Raw genomic sequence first — 16,228 nt, 5'->3', positions numbered from 1 at the left:
GACAATGATAGGTATTTCTCAAACGTAGGAGAGACCGGGGCTCGTTGGCACCGTTTTTACAATTTCGGCATTTGAGTTTTTATACAACTAATTATCATGATTAAACAGTAATATGATAAAGAGAACCTTTCTTTACATTTTCATGCTAGGAACGCTCCTGTATACCGTATAGTTTCTTTGTAATAAATGAAATATGAACATGCTGCATTGTGGCCAACTTTCCCCGATAGTAGGGTAAGTTGGCTATGCGACAAAAGTCCACGTTAAATTAATGAATACGTAATAGAAACACAAAACGGGCAACACATACGTACTTCTTGATAAAGATTGTATCTTTTAAAGTTATTTTGTAATGATCGAATATCAAAACGTTGTTGCAGAAAAATAATTGTGAACTATTTTAGATGTAGCTTTCTTCATCATAAAAATATTAATATAAATATATATTTAGCTTCTATCAGCATTGTATAGATAGTAAATCACATGCTCAAACAGGTCTCACGCGCACGGCAACAACAAGTCAAGCTAAGCGTGTCTTGATATGAGCCAACATACCCCATCCCTACATACGTTTTATTTCAGTCATTTTATTACAATAAATTACTATTGTTAGTCAAAATAACATGTCGTATAGTAACAGAAACTTTTCTTTTAACTAATGATACGTCACTTTGATTTACTTCTCAAGCTGAAGAATATTAATACGATATTTTGAAACGCTCGAAAATTTACTTGTCACCTCTTGAATCAGACTTTTCTCTTTTTCTATCGTAATACTTGTCTGATTAAAATAAAACTTTGTGAAAAGTACCTATGTCATATAAGAAATATTTTGTGATAACTTTTCCATTGTGTTTTTCGCTATAAATATATAAACGGGACGCATTGCCAATTTGCCTCTTGTGCCAACGAGCCCCGGTCTCCCCTAAATTTGCCAATTTTGACTTTGCACTATAATATTTCCATTCACAGAATACGTGAAGAAAAAACAAATATTTCTTTTGTTATATATAATTTAAACGCAAGCTATCGACCAAATACCAAAGCTTGTTAAGAATTTGATCTAGCCTTTACTGATATCCAATAATCTCTCGACTACAGAGGTCATGTATCTATATAGATATAGGTACATGGTCCGCTTTGCCATTACATTATTGCTTATATATTTAACTCGAAACACGACAGTATCTCTTGAGTAAGCAGATATTTAGATTGTATACCTATTCGCAATTGATTTAGTTGGAAGTAGCTTAAATTATCGTATCCCAATAACACGCATTGACCGATTAAATTTCTAAAAAAAAACCTTGATAATTGCAATTAGGATTATATAAAAAACCGTTTTTATTCTTAATTTACGCACAAAGATATTATAACGCAAGTCTGAATAGGCAAATTTTTATTTAATCTTTTCATTATATACGGTGCGCGGAGAAATTCGGCAGACAAAAATTAATTGTAGACTCACTGTAGAAAGGGAAACTAAATTGCAACAGTGCCAAAGCAGAATATAAGTTTTTTATTCATTCATTATAGCAATAATTAAATAATAGATACTAAATTATTAATTATGCCCAAAACTTGTTATGTGATTATGAAATGTCGTTTTAGCTAATTGACGAATTAGTAAGTAAGTGAATTTTAATTGTAAGATCCCTCAAAGCACTTAAAGCACTTTACATCAATAATTAAATATATATATATAGTTTATGTAATAAAAGAGATTGAATATACAATAATGATTGGTGATTAGCATTTCTATCGTCACTTTTCTTTTTATTTGAAGCCGAATAAGTTTTATTTTGCATGCTTTTTACGCGTACCATATTTACTTTGTCGTTCTTTTCTACAGAACATGTATACCGTGTTTTACATCACAGTTTCTCGACACGTAAATGTCTCTTAAAAGTACAATGAGCAAACATTCAAGAGCTGAAAAACTTGTTCGAATCTCTATCACGAGATCCAGGCTTTTTCAAAAAAATATACTTTTGTTTATTGATTAATTAGCTCTTGCTTGAGATTGTTAATCAGCATTTTGATATACATATATACATATACATATATATATATGATTTATTTATTTATTTATTTATTTGATCCTTACGGTTTTAGATAGACTTTCGTACAATATAGTGTTTTACATTACTCTTTTTTGCACACACATTTACATTACACTATAAATAAATATATATATTGTATATATATATACATTATTATTTAAGTATTTGCTATATCTTATATTTAAATATATACAGACTTTTCAACTAAAAGCTCAAAAACAAAAGACAAAACTTAATACATAAAACTTAAAAATTCAAAACTTAAAAATAAATTCGAAACTTGGAACTTAAGCTTCATAATTTTTATCTAAACTGTATTTTTATATCTACTTTATAATTTCCTATATAGAGAGACTTTTCAAGTTATCTTATATCTTGTAAATGTCTTCTGTTCTGCTTTTTCTCCTTCCCTTTTCTCGTTACTTGCCCTTCTCTTCTTTCATTCTTTATCCTTTATTTTTTGTTTTCTTTTTCCCTTTCTCCTTTTTTCTTGTTATTTTCGTTACTAATTTCTTCATAATTTCTAATTTCTGCTTTTTGTCTCTAAAAATTTCCTTTAATATGTCGTCTTGTTTTGTTATCTCGCATTCTTCCAAAACATGTCGCTTTGTCTCTTTACTCTCCCCACATATTCTACATCTCTTCAATTCTTCTCTCCAGAATTGACTACCTCTTGCTTCCGCATTTCTGCACCTAAATCTTGCTATTATCTCATATCTTTAGTCTTCTTCTTATTGTCTTCCAGATATTATGAAACCTCTTTTATTATTAACTTCTTGTAGTAATTGTTATATCATGACTCCTCTCTATTTTCTTTCTTCTTTCTCTTTTTCCTATATTTCTCTTACTGTCTTTTGTATTATCTCTTCTACTCCTTCTCTACTTTCTTCTAACTCTTCTTTTGTTAAATTTATTCTTTCCGACTTTCTTTCTTCTTTCCCTTGTTCCTTCTTCTTTCCTTGTTTTCTCCCTTCTTAGATCTTTTAAGGTGCCTTTTCATGCTGACGCTTGACGCTCGATTTGGGCGTCAAACTTGATCACGTGATATGTCACGTGATAGTCTTTTTAATTTCAGCGTCAAATGGCAAAAGCTCAACTGTGTTCAGCTTTGACGCTTGACGCTCGTTTCAATCAATTGCTTGTTTCGACGATCGCATATTTGATGCTATTTCGCCTTTTTACCGATGAAGTTGGTCACGTGACCAGTTTTGACGCCCAAATCAAGCGTCGAGCGTCAGCATGAAAAGGCCCCTTTATGCATTCTTTTATCATCATTTTATCCGATTTACTTTCTTTTTCCTCAAATATTATTGCTCTTCTTATGGCTTGTATCCTTAATTTTATTAATTTACTTTTTTCCACTACGAGATATAATTCGATGTCCCTTATCTAACTCTATAGTATCTATTTCATATATTTCCTCATTATATTCTGTCTAGCTTTTCTTTGTTGTACCATCCCTATATTTCTGCCCCATCCGGCATATACTTCATAACACATCAAACATGCTCATTCTTTTCCTAAGGTTATCTTTAAATAATCTCTCTCCTATGTTCTCCATGTTAATTTCATTGCAATTATCGCTTTCTTTATGTGTGATTCCGCTTCTCATCCATTCTTCTATTTTGAAATATAAGTTTCACAATACACGAAATATGTTATTAATCAAACTTTATCTCTAATTGAGACAAAAAAATATTTAAATTTAACACATAGTTTAAAATTATATTTCGTATTTGCTTTATATTTGCATTGCTGTATTCTTTTATGAATAAATATAATAAAATAGTAGACTTTCGGAGCAAATTTGTGTAGTAAAGTTCAATCATAGATAAAATTCCATTAGCCTCAAGCTTATTTTATTTGTAATACCGTCGACACGATGTAATGTAACCTAATGATTCTTTACCTGGCTTTTGTAGTTTTCTCATGTGCTATCCTTTTCCATGTTTTTGCTTATCCGATTGTCGAGAAGATCTTTTCTTTCCTGATCCAGTTTTTATTCCTTAATAAAATATTCCTTAGAACTCAGTGAAGAATCGAGAATACAATGATAATCAATTATCTTAAAATAACAAACAGCAAAAATCGGCATTAAGGATTTAAATATAATAGAAATCAAAAAATAAAATTTTACAATATCATATATACAATTTTTATATTTAAAAGAACATAATAAAATTTATTTTTTGTTGAAAAATGAAAAAAAAATATTGAAACAATAAAACAATAATGGCAATCCTAAATAATGGCTGTAGCTTGTATGCATCTACATAGTAGCTAAGGCCCAGTTTCACAAGTGTCGGTTAACTTTTAATCTTAAATTAACTCACTCTTTATAATGTCCATTTCTATCAACGCAGATTAATTTTGATCTTGGTTTAACTTACTCATCTTTTCCTAGTTAGTTCTGAAAGTTAGAAAAAGATAGAAAGTAAGTTAAACCGAGATTAGAAGTTAATCTACATTGGTAGAAATGGGCATAAGGGGGACGTTAGAAAGAGACAAAGAGTGAGTTAATCTAAGGTTAAAAGTTAACCGACACTTGTGAAACTGGGCCTAAATCTCATTGTCAGTAAATTATCGGAAACGAAGAAAATAAACAAAACTGCCATTTTCTTATCTTTACATTTATTATTTTTTATTTGGACAAGATTTTGAAAAATTTATTTTTTGCAAAACAAGTATTTGCAAAACAATGAATTTGGAAATTATAATACTTTCTTTTAATTTTCTTATTTTTATTATTTAAGAAAAAAATGAAAATTTAAAGAGACTCCCATAACCTCCATAAACTATTGTAAAAAATTATCATATTGGAATTACATATTGGAATATTATAAAAATGTTATTTAAAAAATATATTACTTTAAAATTTCAGATAAGGTAAATCGCGTTTAAATTATAATAGATATCTAAAAAAAATTTGTTTCAAGAAAATTACATTTTAGGACATAAATTTATAATTTTAGCATACTTACAGTTAATAGTCTATATTAATAATTAGCTCCTTATATATATTTATAATATAGCTCAATCTTTCTCATTAACTTTTCAGACGTCAGAAACCAATCTTTTGGTCTTACGAGCAATTTTCTCTGATCACTATATTTGATGCTGAGGAAGTGTAACGCGTTGGTCATCTTCAAAATAAAATTTATATGAATTTTTATCAATGACAATGCTTAGAATTTACGTTATTTTTGCAGTTTGTTAGGACGACTAAATTTTTCGAATCTTTTCCATCGACATAACTACATTTTATTTTGATAAGATTATGCTTACACACACACAATATATATATCGACATATATTTTATATGCGAACTTGCATCATAATTTAACGCGATTGGATTTATATTACGCTCAGCGTAATATAAATCTGTAGTCTCATCTCTCAAAAGAAATAAGACTTTTATGTCATCTTTTTTCCAATATTTGAATTTCTTTTCCTATACCGCAATTGATTTGTACAATTGATTCAATTGCAAAATTTCTTCAATTACATGATGGTTTATTTGGCGGTTTAACAGCGGTATTCCGAAATAATAGATATGTTCTTGTTGATCCACTCATCCTCTTATGTCCTCGTTCGATCATCTTTCTCATTCAGTTATGATATGTCTTAGTCTTCCTTTTCTCTCTCTTTTCTTCCTTTAATAGTTTCATTCTTGTCGCTCGTTCGCACGTTTACTCGCGAAACGACGAACACCTGGTGCACGCACCTGAGTCTTTAAGGCCGTTCAACTCGTACAGCACGGGCGCGTGCTTCGTTCGTTCCTTTTCGTTCGGATCTGCTTGTGTAAATATGACCATAGCCACATAAACTTATCAAAATTTCGACGAACCGTTGCACTTAACGACTAAGTGATAGATAAAACAACGAAAGAGAGTGAGAAAAAAATAAGAATTTATTGATGCGAGTATGTGCAAATGCAAGACACGCGTGATTTTGTTGTATAGCTGCTATATTGTAATAGGATTTTGATTTAAAAAAGAAAAAAAATTGCCACAATTCTTTTCTTTATTATGCAATGATAGTTTTTAACAATGTAAATGTTAATAAAATGTGTGTAATTATTTGATATTATCAATGTTTGATAAAGAATGAAAGAATGAACAAAGTCAATGTTTTAAATTAATGTCTTTCACGAGTCTTTCACGAGTCTTTCACGAGTAAATATTCACATCGCGACAAGTCATGCGGTATATACATTATATCACGTCAAAAAGCAATACTGAAGTCTTTTCATCTATGATTTCAAAGAACTTAAATGGAGCTCTGTTCATTCAGTTTGGAAAAAATATAATTTAATCGTAGAATATTTATCCAGCGCATATATATCGATCGTAAGACCAATCTACGACGACGACGTCGCGGACGAATAAGTGGATGCATAGATGGATGGACGAAGGGATTCTTACGCCAGTGGGTTGTGTCGATCCATGTTGTCAGACCGGATTCCTGACTGCCAAGGTCACTTCGCCATCGCAGCACTACCACCTGCAGCACGAATAATCGTATTATATCGTCTTCTTTCTCTTCTTTCATATTTCTTCTCTTTTTTTGTTCAGGTACTCCCTAATTAGTTCCAATAATATGTAATTTTTACCCTTCAAAATCTTAGTTTTAACTCGGACGGTCTGCAAAGTGAAATATTCATAGTATTCTAATGATCTAATGATCTAATGATCTACTGATCTAATGATTAATACAATTGCTAATGCAGCTCTCTAAATCTGTACCTTAGAGGTAAAGAATCGTATCTCCATTATTAAAAATTTAGAGAAACATAATTTAAAGTTTGTTATTTTTATGAAAATTTCTAATTCAACTTTTTCTAAACATTGTATCTTAAGAACTATAGTAATAATATAGTAATAATGGATATAAGACCGTTTATCATATTATACAATTTCAACTCCTGGTATATTGGAAAAAGTAAATTAACTCTAATTTTGACAGAAACTGAAGATACGATTCCTTACCCCTAAGGTACAGAAATATAATTGTCAAATAGCCACCAATAAATAAATAGAAAATTGTTATGTATAATTAATATATATTATGTATAATTAATATATCGATTATAAATATCGACGTATACAATAATCACATAATTTTCGCGATATGAGACTGCATGTATATGAGATCTAAAACCGACGAAATGTTTGTCGCGTAATGAGATTTCGAACAGTGAGTGTAAGAATCTCGACGTACTGACAATATAATCACAAATCTACATTATATATTGCAAATTAAAACTGTGGTGTACCGTAGAGATATGTGATTAAATTTAAACATTTAAGTAATATTGATTTAAATATATCATTAGACTCGTGAAAATGTCAACAAATTAATTAAAAGACCGCGATACGAGTCAAGCGCGGTACATGGTGCGCAACTAGAGAATTAATAGTTACAGAAGTAACGAATTACAATGTATATACGTATATACATACATTCCAACTTAATAAACTGCGCGCCGATTGTTTGTCGGACTTGAAACACAGTTATCGTTGGAACATTAATACCCTTCCCTCCCTGGAATTAAATCTATACGATTTAATTATTTAAAAAACTGCAAAGAAATTATTGCGAAAAATATTCTGGCTGAGGTAATATTTTTCGCAATAATTTCTTTACAGTTTTTTTAAATAATTAAATCGTATAGATTTAATTCCGGGGAGGGAAGGGTATTAATGTTCCAACGATAACTGTGTTTCAAGTCCGACAAACAATCGGCGCGCAGTTTATTAAGTTGGAATGTATGTATATATACGTATATACATTGTAATTCGTTACTTCTGTAACTATTAATTCTCTAGTTGCGCACCACGTACCGCGCTTGACTCGTATCGCCGTCTTTTAATTAATTTGTTAATATTGATTTACTTTTGTACGAGCTTTTATTTAAACTTTTTATCAATGTTATACAATCAAAATCATTATTTTATCTATAGATATTGATATTTATCAGACAGCTTATCGAGCAAACATGAAAGCATGAAACGAGTAGGTCAAATAGTAATAGTAGTAATAAGATCAAACATATACGAAAATCTAACAATGTAATATGCATTGTAAGTCACCATGTGATATGCATTCAGATTACTAAGGATTATTTCATAACACTATAAAAGTCTCAAATTTTTTAAATTTTTACCGATCTGATTCATATAATTAAGATTGATTTGTAAACATCTGCGGTATCATTATAAGAATTATTTGGCGGCGTGACTCGGTTTCCGCACGATTTGACTTGGCACAGAGACGCTGCGTGGCGTGGTATAGCGTAGTGTGGTCGTGTGGTGTGGCGTGGCCGCGTGGCGCGGTATGGCACGGCGCGACGTGGCGTGGCGTGGCGTGGCGTAGAGCGGCGCGACGCGGCACGGCGGGGCGGGGCGGGGCGGGCCAGCAAAACAAGCGAATAAAGCGTAATGGGGAAGTGAGTTCGTTCCTATTCGAAACTTTCGCAGCAAACTCGGTAGCACGGCAGTCGAATACAATGGCCGTGCAGAACTTTCCGCGAAACTAAACAAGTTTATTTAACTTACCACCCTGCACCCCTGTAACACCCATCTGGGGGTAGCACCCTGAGCCACTCTCACGAACCACCCTCCTCCTTATACAGTCAGACTCGAATTCCCCACTGCGTCTCTTCCTCTTCTCCTCCATCTCCGACGTTTTCCTCGTCTCTCACTCTCTTCTCTTCTCTCATCCAACTCGTACGGTCCCGCCCATCTACCTGCAATAACGGCAAGTTTTCCGAAAGTTTCCGACAGATTAACGACTATTGGAATTGTTGAAGTTATGGGAGAAGGAATGAGGCAGACAGAGAAGAAAAGGCGGAGAAATGAGAAGCAGCGGGTATGACGGAAGGGGTAGTGGTACGGCAGTAGGGATTGAATACCGGAGTTTCCATCGATGTTACCGTGCTGCTTCTATTGGTGGTCAGGAAGGAGCGAGGAAGAGCACGGAGTATGATATAGCGCAGTCAATATCCGAGAAGATTGGATCCGATCTTTGAAGAGATGACCGTATCGTCGCGCCATATCACTTCTCTTTACCACATCTTGAGCAGTTGACTGACCATAACATGTGTTGGCATAAAGCTAAAGTTAAAAAATCGGGCTCTTGTTAAACGAAATCTGAAACGATCAGAGTTAACAGTTTACACGAAATATCTTCTCAGATCGTCGTATGCACAAAATTGAATCTCTTGGAGTTGCAGAATTTGTATCTATTCTCTTACTAATCTATGAAATTGACGAGGCCAGCTCGTGGCTTAATGCGAATTTACGTGCGCGCTCGCGTATGTGTATATATTGACATGGTCTACTTACGCTTTCTCACTCCTAGCTGCGAATCACGCTCCAATAATCCCGCAAATAGTAGAACGATCACAACGATACTGGCGATCGTGAAAAATCTGGCGACGCGATATTTGTACGCACAGTACGATATGTAATATGCTCGTGCACTTTCATAGGCATAATGCAATTACTAATGATTACGCAATTCGATGCTTATCGCTAGATAGAGATCCTACGAATTAATTAGAAGCATAAATAAGTAAATGCCTGTCAGACAGAACTTCGTTATTTCTTATCCGTTAGAATATGACGAAACATGCATGACGACATGCTCTTATATTAAATTTCTGCAAATTAATCAATTAATAGCTGTATGAGAGGCAATTCATTGTGTAGTATATAAGTAATAATAAAGCTAATTGTAAGTGTTTTTAATTTTAAGCTCATCTATTACCTAGTAGTTAAATGGTACTTTTAAAAAAATATACTTGAAAAAATGTATAATATATCATCTATTAACTACTAAACTTACATACAATATATATATATCTATATGACACAAAGATAATAGTTGTATTTATTCTAAATTCTTATCGCGAAAACACGATACAGCAAAGAGCGAATGTAAGATGCAAAATTCTGTTTGTAACTCTGGTTAACTCTGGTATGATACTTTCAATATATTTTAAAACAAGCATATTACGATATTATATGAAAGATCACTGAACGTAAAAAAATTGCGTTTTCAGCGGTTTTATGAATTAAAATAATGCTGATTTTTTTTGTAAATCGATTATTCTCCGAATATTCGTTTTACGTAAAAAAAAAACTACTAACAAAGACTTCTATTTAAAGCTTTTGAAATATTCGTGAAATACGTTGTGAGAATTAAAGTCGACTACAACATTATCGATATAGTTGTTTTTTCTTGCGCAACAATGTGCCTGTTCATCGGATTCTCGCAGTTTCTCAGTTTGGAAACAAATTATACTCGATCATCCCGCGTATTTACCTGACTCCATATGACTATTATCTATATTCTTCAAACTGAAATTGTTTGAAAGCAAACTGTTGTAATGATATTAAACACATCTAACATAACCATAATACATATCCTGGAGGTACTCTCAAAAAAGTGCGTCAGAAAATCATCGTCGTAGATCGTGCTAAAGTGGTGTTGAAGTTATATAGATTTATTTTGAATAAAATAAACATAAAAATGATAAAATGGACTAATCAAATAAATATGTTATATTCATATGTGCATTGTATTTTAAAGTAAATTTTGTCTTGTTATGAAAAATTAATGATTAATTATTAATTGGTCTTTATGAACAATTAAGTTATAAGTTGCATGTGAAACAGAATGAAATATATATTTAGGAACGCGAATAGGAGAGTATAATTAGAAACCTTGCCAAGTCATCGTAAACGGTCATTGTTATCGCGGTTACATAAGGAGGTGCTTACCAGAATTGAAAAGCTATTCGAACAAACTGCGCTTTGTAAACCTGCTCTTTGTAAAAGCTTTGATGCAGGTCTACTATATATTAATCGATAATCAAATATAAATAAATCCATTTAATATTAACTCATTTGTTTGTTCTATTTTAAAAAATTTATAAATCATATTACATATTATTTAATCAACAATCGAGATTAGAGATTCATCACCGATGTATTTTTTATTTATGTTATGTCGTCTATTGTATGTTCTTCATACAAAACTTCCTTCCATCTCCTATCTCTCTTTTTCTCTATCTATTTTTGTACTTTATTCTATTTTAATTTTAAGTTCCATAATACTCATTACTCGTTTTTAATACCAGATTTTTTTTTCTTAATTATTATTATTCAAAACCAGGCATCTTTTTCCTATTTCATTACAAATATTTTAAATAGTTACCTGCTCGTCTTTTATCTCTTTAAAGACTATGGCATCTTTGATTGTTTCTTACTTTACTTTATTACATATTCCTATCTATACTTTACTTCCATTTTTCTATGTTATTTTATCTCATATTATTATTTTATTATATTGTTTTGATTTATTCCCTTCAGATTATTAATTATATAGATTAGAGTACAAATTATACGCACATGTTTTACAATTTTTTAGGATTTTAATTTTTTTACGAGATTAATTCTTGTAACAGTTTTATTATTGTTGTCTTGTCTTTAATGTGCATTTTTTATACACTGTGTTTCATTACTAACCGCGATATATAATATATATGTATATATATATATATATATATATACATATATATATATGTATATCTTATTATTTTGCTTCCTCATAGAGGAAGCTTTGTTTTCGTGAATTTCGTATATGAACCTTTGATTGCGTATAAAGTTGGGTCTAGTCAACCAAATTTAAATGAATTATATATGAAATAGGGGTAGAAGAAATCAAAGAAAAGATTGTTTTTTGAGTTTTTGATGCCAATATGTTCAGAGTGTTCTAAAATGTCGAAATATTGCATTAAAATTGCATGTCCGTATGTATGTGTGTATGTGCAGATTTGATGTCCGTGATTGCTCTAACTTCCGTAAATATTGAGATATCGGGCTGTTTTTTTTTATCGATAGAATATCATTCAAGGAAGGTTGGTATTGAATTTGGCGATGATCGGTAAAGGGGTTCTTTTTTAAAAAAAATTTGAATTTTTTTAGAAATGTCCGTGGTTGCTCTAACTTCCGCAAATTTGGAGATATCGATCTATTTCTAATTTTATTATATTTTTCAGTCTTTTCTACCTCTATATATTTCATATATAATTTTTTAAGATTTGGTTGATTAGACCCAGCTTTATACGCGATCAAAGGTCCATAATTTTGATCGCATATAAAGCGCTAAGTCTAATCAACCGAATTTAAAAGAATTATATATGAAATAGGGGGTAGAAAAAACCGAAGTAAAAATTGTTTTTTGAATTTTTGATGCCATTGGTTGATTAGACCCAGCTTTATACGCGATCTTTGATCGCATATAAAGCTAAGTCTAATCAACCGAATTTAAAAAAATTATATATGAAATAGGGATAGAAAAGACCGAAGTAAAAATTGTTTTTTGAGTCTTCGATGCCAATGTGTTGCTTATGTTCGAAAACGTCGAATTTAAATTTTTTGAGGATCGGTTTTGAGGATCGACTATCCATCAAATAACTTAGGGTAGATTGAGGCGAATTGGATTAATATAAGTTTTAAGACAATTTTTGTTAGTATTTTATTTTAAACGATCAATTTTATTGTGCTAATTAGTAATCCGATTTGCCTCGGTCTACCCTATACATTTTTTAGGCAGAAATCGGTAACCCTTTCACTAATCTTCGCCAAATTCAAAACAACCTCCCTTTAATAATACCTTATATATAAGATTACGTGTATGATTTGTACACTTTTTAAGCAAAAATTGGTAACCCTTTCATCAATCATTGCCAAATTCAACACCAATCTATCTTTAATGATACTTTATCCATAAAAAAAGTGTGCAAGTAGAAACTTGCACATTGCTTCCTCATAGTTTTATAGTGTGCAAGTAGAAACTTGCACATTGCTTCCTCATAGTTTTATAGTGTGCAAGTAGAAACTTGCACATTGCTTCTTCATAGTTTTTAAATGTGCAAGTAGAAACTTGTACATTGCTTCCTCATAGTTTTTAAGTGAGCAAGTAGAAACTTGCACATTGCTTCCTTATAGTTTTTAAGTGTGCAAGTAGAAACCTGCATTGCTTCCTCTATGAGGAAGCCAAATTAATATCTACTAATAATTATGCATACACAAACAGGTTTCCTCATAGAGGAAGCAATGTGCAGGTTTCTACTTGCACACTTAAAAACTATAAGGAAGCAATGTGCAAGTTTCTACTTGCTCACTTTTTTATTTGTTTATTGTTATTTAATAAAAATATTATTATTAATAATATTATTATTATAATTACTAAGCATTATTAGTTCTAAGTATTCGGAGATAATTACACCTTTATTGTATAAAGTTTGACATGAAAACATAATTCGTACAATCTATTTTCGAAATCTTTTTATTTTCAACACAAAGAACCTCGCTTAAAATAGGTAGGCCATTGGCGCCTATTGACATTAAATTATGCTATTTTATAGATATTGTTGTATACATTATTAGAAAAACAAGTATAAGTTCTGGGACGGTAGGCGGAAGAAGGTGATGACCGCGGGTTCAATTACCAGTCTTAATATATACTTATTCATTATCACTGTCAGAACTGTCAGAAAATAATATAAAAATATCTTTAATATGCTTTGATAGTGGCTTGATTCTTGCGTTTGAGTGTTTTTTTTCTTTCGGCCAAAAAGTGCAAACCAGCCGCAGATCTGACTTATTGTTAGCCGAACAAACCAATAAGTTTTGTTCGTTACCGTTATCACCACGGGAAAGTGCCCTGGGCGCAAAGAAGTCTGAACAATATAATATATAAAATATATTATTTCATATAAAATTAATGATATAATATTTAAGTTAAATAATGTAAAGTTTTTATTGTTAGCTGATATTATATATAGTATGCGAAATTTACACCCTAGAAAGTATCTTTCTCCACGTTTTTCAGACTTAAGAATATATTATTATTATTTCTGTCAACCTCTACAAATGCGTATAGAGGTCAAGTGTATACGTTGATGGTCAAGAATCTCTTAATAAAATGGGCGAGGTTCTTTTAAGAAATTATTTCTATTTGAAAGTTAAGATTCAATTTGTTTCATAGCCAATCACTTTTATTTTACAAATAAATTGAACTGATATTGAGATAGGTAATGAATTGGTTGGCAACTAAAAAATCAGTACCTTATTTACGTGTATTTTTTACAAGTGTTTCTCTCTTTTTCATTTTCCATTAATCCCCACACAGCAAAATATATCTGAGATATAGTCAGATATTTTTATGCCTACAATTTTAAGTCAAATCTGAGATATCTTATTATTTTCAGATACTCACAGAATATCTGCAGGACACAAGTTTATTCGTAGCCAATAAAACAATCTAAGAGGACTTGCTGGATGCCGTACCGATTTGTCCCGGTAAAAGCCACACGCCGCGATACGAGGGAACTTGAAAATTTTCACTCGGGCGGTGCCGGAGGTAACGACCGCGGCGCGAAAGCAACATGTCGCGAAGAGACTTAAGGTGGAAGCACATAAAATTGCAGGAGCCATGAGCACGAATGCAGAAGCCATATGCGCATGCGCTATGGTGTCTGCATACTGCCTATGGCTTCTGAATTTTCAATCTACATACACTATGCTTATGTATTTTTGGAAAATTCAGAAGCCATAGGCAGTATGCAGACACCATAGCGCATGCGCATATGGCTTCTGCATTCGTGCTCATGGCTCCTGCAATTTTATGAGCTTCCACCTTTAGCAAATTTTTGCCCGGGCGAGCGCTAGTAACATGCGCTGCCGCGACGCGGCTACATGCGCCAGTACCTTTTCGTAAGCAAAAATTCTTAAGCACTAGGATGAAAGGCGAGCCTGTGAGGTACTTGGCTCTAATATTTTTCGTAATACCTCCAAGATATCATACAGTGCAGAGATGGCAAAATGCAAAATATTGGAATAGTATATATCAAAGCATAATTGCGAATTCTTATGAAAAAAACTTCTTTTATATTTGAAGAAGGACTCAGAATTGGTGACATAAAAATGAATTTCTTTTGAACTCTTAAGAATCATTTTAGAACAGAGAATAAATACGAAAAAAGAATCAATTTCATAAATTGAGAATTTAAAAAGAATTTTTATTTTCTTCTTGCTATTTGGGTTATATATAACATATCTGCTTTTAAATGAGGCATAGATATCCGATATACATATATGCAGAATCAGATATCATATCTGAAATAAAATTATCATGGAGATGTCTCTTTTTCTTGGAGATGTCTCTGCGATATTCTCAGATATCTCTGATATCTTGCGCAATCAGATATTCCGTCATTCAGATATAGAGATATCTTGGTGATATATTTTGCTGTGTGGGACTCTTTGTTTAGGAATCGTAATTATCTTTTCTTACGCAAAATGTTTCCCTAGATAATTTTTAAAAAATCAAATTTTTTAATTAATTTCGAAGACATATTTATACAGGATGTTTTATAAGTAAATACAAAAAAAATGAAGGAGATATTTTGCGGCTTATATTTTAGAACGGAAAAGTTCTATATACATATGCCCTAAACTGTTGTTTTCAAAATACAGGGTGTTAAAATTGTGAAAAAAATATAAAAATTTCGAAAATCTGGAAAACGTTTAAAGATATTTTATTCAAATTTGATATGCGTACATGTGGTAAAGAACCATTTTCTAGTATCGATGAAACATTTTTAGATCCGTACCAGAGACGTGCGTTTTTGACACCTGTATTTTGAAAACGAAGCAGTTTAGGGCACATGTTTATATGACCTTTTCTTCCTAAAATAAGCCATGGAATATTCTTATTAATTTTTTGTATTTATTTAGAAAAAACCCTGTATATTATCCAGTTAAACAGAGTGTTAAAAAAAAGTGTTACATATTTTGAGAACAGGTAATATTCATCAAACCAAAAAGAAAATGTCCAGTAAACATGGGTTCTAAATCAAATACCTGTTAAGATATAGGCCAATTTTTATCGTATATGAGTTTTATGTAGTTTCCATTTATTATCACACATCCTTCAGCCCTACGTCTCAGAGAATCACGCACTCTTGCGAATACCCCTGATTGCTCTCGGATTTGCTGACCCGCATTAAATACATATTCCTGCAATGTTTTTTTTCCACTCAATTCTGCACGCATTGTCCAACAATACTTAATCCAGACATTTAATGGACA

General features: G+C 31.7%; 1 protein-coding gene and 1 long non-coding RNA gene across 15 annotated transcripts in view; one reads left to right on the top strand and one right to left on the bottom strand.

The window, feature by feature from the left end:
• Positions 1-16,228, top strand: part of LOC143904540 (TOX high mobility group box family member 4-B) — a 162,189-nt gene that overhangs the window by 37,951 nt on the left and 108,010 nt on the right. The gene's annotated exons all lie outside the window — the stretch shown is intronic.
• LOC143904545 (uncharacterized) lies at positions 5,126-14,662 on the bottom strand. Of its 9 annotated transcripts, XR_013258956.1 has the most exons (4): positions 8,621-14,662; positions 6,676-6,706; positions 6,488-6,566; positions 5,126-5,856 (listed from the first exon to the last, which is right to left on the bottom strand). It is a non-coding gene; the product is annotated as an uncharacterized LOC143904545 (long non-coding RNA). The 9 variants fall into 9 exon arrangements; XR_013258948.1 differs by having other exon boundaries at positions 6,488-6,706; XR_013258952.1 differs by lacking the exon at positions 6,676-6,706 and having other exon boundaries at positions 8,621-14,655.

This window comes from Temnothorax americanus, unplaced genomic scaffold (assembly GCF_048541705.1).
Source record: "Temnothorax americanus isolate GAGA-0224 unplaced genomic scaffold, ASM4854170v1 Scaffold53, whole genome shotgun sequence".
NCBI classification, from domain to species: Eukaryota; Metazoa; Arthropoda; class Insecta; order Hymenoptera; family Formicidae; genus Temnothorax; species Temnothorax americanus.
Note: the sequence above shows the minus strand (reverse complement) of the source record. Positions and strands in the feature narration are given on the sequence as shown.